This window comes from Falco biarmicus, chromosome 20, assembly GCF_023638135.1.
Source record: "Falco biarmicus isolate bFalBia1 chromosome 20, bFalBia1.pri, whole genome shotgun sequence".
Taxonomy (NCBI): domain Eukaryota; kingdom Metazoa; phylum Chordata; class Aves; order Falconiformes; family Falconidae; genus Falco; species Falco biarmicus.
In genome coordinates, this window is record NC_079307.1 from 5,597,710 (window position 1) to 5,603,709 (window position 6,000).

General features: G+C 40.8%; 1 long non-coding RNA gene across 1 annotated transcript in view; it reads right to left on the minus strand.

The window, feature by feature from the left end:
* Positions 1–5,138, minus strand: part of LOC130141700 (uncharacterized) — a 43,051-nt gene extending 37,913 nt beyond the window's left edge. Inside the window, exons 1-2 of the long non-coding RNA XR_008819139.1 lie at positions 4,867–5,138; positions 898–954 (exon numbers count right to left, since the gene is read on the minus strand). This is a non-coding gene — a long non-coding RNA (uncharacterized LOC130141700). The remainder of the gene's footprint in view (positions 1–897; positions 955–4,866) is intronic.
* Positions 5,139–6,000: the final 862 nt, after the last annotated feature.

The following is a 6,000-nucleotide window of genomic DNA, read 5'->3' on the forward strand; positions in this document are numbered from 1 at the left end:
CAGGAAGGACATCCAGATGTTGAATTTGCACCCAGGTTGAAACTCCCACAGACTGGACAGAGACAGGAATCTGCACTGAACTTCAGCTTAAATTTTGTAGCACTCTCTAGCCTCTCAAATAGCAGAAACTGAAGCCTCAAACAAAAAAAAATCCCGTGAACTTTGGTGAACACACAAATGAGTCCAGGAGGCACCAACAGACACTAATACTATGGGTTGCATTCAGTATTTCCACTTGTGATTTTAAAGCAATGGATAATATATTCAAAATCATTTACATCTACTGAGAACCTTAAACTCAGGCATCAGTATTTATGAATCACACTTCCTCTGAAATGAGGTGATACAAGATTTATAAGGATATGGGAAATATGAAGATTCATGCAGAAGTCTGGTGGTTTTTACTAACACCTCTATGGTGACTTAAGTATTAACTCTCAGGGTGAGGCACATAACCAGCTCAGACACTTCACAGATCCCATGGGGTTCCTACCTGCGTTTTCAGGTTCGTAAAAGCTTTAGAGTCTGATTTAAGCTTCCACAATACTTCTAAAAATAGGATTTAGACTCCTCAGTCCCACAGGAGTTTTTGAAGTTGCTACCCTGGAGGTTTTTCAATAGACAAAGCTAAAAGCGTTTCTCCTCTTCTGTCCCTCTCAGACTTCTCCAGAGACAAAGGTGGCCCAAATGCAGCAGGATCTAAATTCAAATGAACCTTGATTTTGTGCAAAGCCAGCAAGAGAATGTCAAATATGTAACTTTCCCCTAGCCTCCTTATTTGATCTTTTTTCTTTTATGCCACCACAACATTAACATGTGTATTGTTCTTTGATTGTTAGACCCACACTTCTACCTATGGTGAAGTATAGTGCAGTTTTGAACTATATTTGTACTTACATTTGTGGTTTCTGTGAACAATACTGTAAATAAAATTGTTTTCATTTCCACTGCTACCTGTAAAAATAAAAGGAGGAATTCACCATTAACACCAGTGCTGCACTGAAGGATTGTCTTTTGCTTACAGTCACTGCCCTATGCAGACACATAGCAACGATGTGGCCATACCTGCAGCATCCCAGCATCTCTCTGCCTTCTAGGAACAGTAAAATCAATACCTTGAGGAAAAGTGTCCTCAGAAGTCATCCATGTTTTGCTGCTTCTGCTCTGAAGGCCTTTGCATCTTTTATGGCTTCTTCAACCCACCAGTACACACAAAGAAATTGCTTCACTTTGGTCAGTGGAGAGGAGGAGGCACTAGTTAAGCTCCTCATCAGAGCAGATCCCTGGCTCTTCAGCTGGCCCTACAGTAGTCCTGGGCACTGATGCTCTATGTGTGGCTGTGATGAGCTCAGGAACAGACCTCAGCAAGAGGTAACTGAGGGGACACGTTCACATGTGGTCCCTTTAGAGTGGTGGAGCTGTGAAAACACCACTGATGAAAAGGTGTTACTTGTAGATGCGCAGCCTCCACTAAAAATTATAGGTGCGGGAATCAGTTTTACCATGAACTTATAAAGATGCTTTTAGTCAGACCATAGGCTTCCTGCTCCTACACGGCTCATTCCCTGCAGCTACTTTCACATGCTACTCTTGGGGACAGAGAATGTGGGGAAAGAAAGGCACATTCAAGGTCGAATGACCAAGATCTTCTGCCTCAAAATAAACATCAGACAGAACAGCCTACAATGGACTTGCCAATTCTTCAAGGACAAAAGCACAGGGCAATAATCCACATTACTGCCTGCAATACTCTAAAATACTGCCTGAGGGACCATTATCAGCTTTTGCCTTGCATTTGTGTGTTAGGCATGAAAAAGTACAGTTGCTCATTCTGACACGTAGTGCAAACTCTGTGCCTCCTCAAAAGACATGAAATGTCATCTAGTACAGCTTTCTCTAAAATAAATCATCCCCTATTTGCTTTATACTTCACTGTGCTTAGCTATAGGGAAAGTCCTGCCCAGTTTTGGAGAACATTCCAATAACCACAAGAGTACATTATCTGAACAGATCACATTTAGCATCTGTAGGTCAAGAATGACCCATTAGAGATACACCCATTTGGGGTCTGATTTTCTACAGCAGTGCCAGATACCAGCTGGCTTGCTTTCCTGAGTGACTTAGGCAGCGTGTTTCAGGTGGGCCTTGACATCCTGATACTCAAAATGCTCTGAGCAATCACCATCTTCAAAAAAGGCCTTAGCAGGATGTCTCTATGTAAGCACTGAAACAAGGAAACTGCCACAATTAACTGCTCCAGAAACCAAAGATCATTGTGCTTCTGCTCTGCACATCCCAGGACAGGAACAGACTCACAGCAAAGGTAATTACTGCTCAAGGCAATGTGACATATCCCATTCCTGCACCTCCTGCTTTCTCCATTCAAATTTCACCTCTGCCTGTTTCAGAAGATATGCCTCCATTTCAAAGAGCAAGATCATACATGGAACTCAGAGAGGAGATGTGCATTGCTAAGTTTTCCCCCATTTAAATTGTTCAAAAAGCCAGGATTCAACATGCAAATGAAAGACAGACTGAAAACTATGCTACACACATTTGCAACAGCTTGCTCCACTCTGGAGGTAAATGAAGCCTTAGAAAGACCTGGGCCTTTCCAGGAACTATGAATTCCCCTCCCTTGTTTTCAAAACAACCAAGGATTTAAATTCAACCAAAGAACAATAGTAGACTTGCCTTGGGAATACCTGGGAAGATGAAGGATGAAAATAAAGATGGGCAAGAGGCTAAATGCTTTATTGGCCAAAATCTGGCTAATTCTCATTTAATGGACTGTACATCACAGGTAGAGTGGTTAAGATCTGAGCTCCACGGCCTAAGAATTGTTTTCCACTTATAATTTTTGTAAACCTAAAGATTGCAAAATCTCAGCCCTAGGAGGGGAAATGAAATAATCCAAAAACATTTCCTGTGCCTAATTATATTTTGCACGTGAGGTGGATTCATACAAAACTGCTGGATTTGGATACCTGAAAATGAAAAATGGCATGGGAGAGGCCATGTTGATTGTGTCTGGACAAGAACATTTTGCCTTTCCACTGTCACTAAAAGGATCTAATCTAAATCTGTGGACCTGAGGTCCAAAAGTTTGCATTCAAAACTCAAATCAGGATGTGCAGTTTTGCAGGTTGGGCTTATCGCTCCTCCGAAAGTACAAGGCGTTTTTCTTCTATAAATATGCAAAGTACCTTACAAAAGACCCTCCCAGTCACCCTCCCCGTTTCACAGCAAAGGAAATGGAGGTATCGAATGCAAAGAGGGGAGAGAGGAAGCTGTGGCCACACCGATTCTGTGTCCATCTGCAGCACAACACTGACTGCCTCCATAATCCCCTGCAGTCTGCTAAATCAAAGAAGAGGAAAAATGCAAATAAATTTTCCCAGCCTTCTCTCATCAAAAACTTCCGTGGATCTCTGGGGGTAAATGTAAGGAAAGATCAGAGAGCTTCACATTTGGTCATTTGCAGATTCTTTCTGCTCGGCCTAGCTGTTCCCCGTCCCTCCATATACACGCGGCAGGTAATCCCGGTGGGAATCAACCAAGAGACCTACTGTAACCCAGTCACTTCTACTTTTGCTCCACTCACACCGTTTGCAAAGGAAAGATGCTGACTTTTTTCCTGTAAAGTTTTCAGCTGAGAGGCGTGAACAGCAGCATAACCTAATGTAGTCTGCAAAGATATTATGCACTTCTAATCCTGTATCTAGGAGTATGGCATCATGACTAAACTGCTACTCTTTTTTTTAATAAATCCTTTGCATGGGAAATCTGCTTCTAGTTTAAAATAACCAAATAATAAATATATATATTTTAAACACAAGGACTTTACATCTGCATGTACAGTTATTTCTTCAATTATCTCAAGTTTACAAAATTCATATAATTCAAATATTAAAGGCTGAATATAGTCTTCACACTTAGAAAATTAAATGCTAACTTTTTATAAGCAATATAACCATCCTGAAGAACATCAGAAGACAAAATTCAACACTAGAAACGGCAAAATGTTTCTGACCTACTTCAAACAATCATTAACTATAGTTCCTAATTATTTGAGTCCATTTCACTTCTTAGTCAGTGGTCATTTTATTTCTTGACCATTTGGCCTATGTTCAGAAAAAAATCTGCATTAGGCAGCAGAAAGTCTCAAAACAAATTATTCTCCTTCCCCTTTCTAAGGTTGGGAATATTTCAAAACCTCAAGAGACAAGGTTCTAAATATGCCTTTAAAACCAAAAAGTAGAGAGCACTTAATTTTAAAAGCGCAATAGCCTATTACATTGAAAAATGTTGTTATCAAGTAAAATTGCTTTCTCTCACCCCTCTATTAACAGTTTTGCGACTCATTTTCCAGAAAGAACTGCGAACGTATTAAAAGGCAAAACATCTATGCTCAGGCTGGAAATGATCACATGAACAAGCCACAAGATGTGCTTGATAATATACAGAGCTTATTATTCACAAGAACGAGTCTCATTTTCAGCTCTAAGGGAGAGGGCGGGGAGAGAAGGGGGAACAGTCTTTTAAAACACACACACTGGAAGCAAAGGGCTGCATTTATAGGAGCCACTAAAAAGCAGAAAGTAAAAGTAAAGAAAGCAAACCTCTATGTTACCAGCAACTTGGGTTTTCATAAACTAAGCTCAGCTCCCACAAATCTCGTAAAGTTTTCACTTGAAACAAGTTTACCTTATCAGAGAGGCTGAACAATCAGAAAGCCGCTAAACTTTTCTGAAAGTTCAGCTCTGCTAAAGATGGGAAGGGATACAGGAGAGCAGAAAACAAAAGCATTAGTTAGAAGTCAAAAGCTGCTCAAAAAGTTAGTTTCTCTGCACCCCTCTTACTGACCTAAGAAGTCTTCGTATCACAGGTAGCAAAGTTTGTCTTCCTTCTCCACTGCAAGATTCACACTTGCATGCAGGCACATTGCATTACTGAGAGTGCATTGATCCTCAAAAGAATATTGTTTCCAATCTTCCAGTGACTAAGGAGGGAAGGAAAAATGCAGTCCAGCCAGGTACTGTTTCTTTGTGAAAAGTAAATCCAGCGTTCTGGAATGAGTTCAAACATAGGGCTTGACAGGCAAAGGAGAAATGCTTTTTCACTGAGCATGCTTAGTCCTGCACTGCCTGCACACTTAATGAACATTACTTCCTTCCCAGTGGTTACTCCTAGTAGAAATCCACACCCCCTACTCTTTCAGAAGTCAGGAATGCAGCTGAAACCAAAGTCCAGAAAACATGCCCGACACCCAGACAAGGCCCCACAGATCAATAAACTCAGGTTGTGACCTGCAGGTCAGTTTGTCAAACAGGACATCATGGTGAGTTTTTTCTACACTTGATATAGTTTGCTTTATGCTTCAGCTAATGCTGCTCACTCCCCAGAGATAATAAAACTGCACTGCTTTTAAAGAATGATTAAATGCTTCAATAACAGATGGGAATTCTCTTTCAAATCTTGTATATCCAAACCTGCTTTAAAGTGAGGAAAGAATGCTATATAAAGAAGGTTTTTCACACAAAATTAGGTCATTAGATTCCTGAACAGAAATTATTTGAATTTTGAATTTGTCATAGGTAAGGACTATCCGGGGGGGGGGGGGGGGGGGGGGGGGGGGGGGCGCGAAGTGCCTTTTATTTACCTAGGGCTTAATCCTGTTCCATTCGCAATCACATGGAATTTTGTCATTACCTTCAATGTGAATAGTGCTTGGGGTTTTAGATTACGAATGTTTTCAGGCAAGAGCTGTGTCTACTTCAGTGACCTGTACAGGACAGACTGGTTTTGGCACTTCAACTTGCAATTTACTGTACTGCTGTGTCTGAGTGTTCAAACTCTGCAGCAGAAGTCCCCCTCCTCAGAAAATCACAAGAGTTGATGAAGAAAAGCAATTCTACAAAATTACATGTGTTATTTTTAAAGCTTTTCATTATAATTCAAGCTTTTCAGTTGCTTTCCAATTTTTCCTTGAGGTTACAC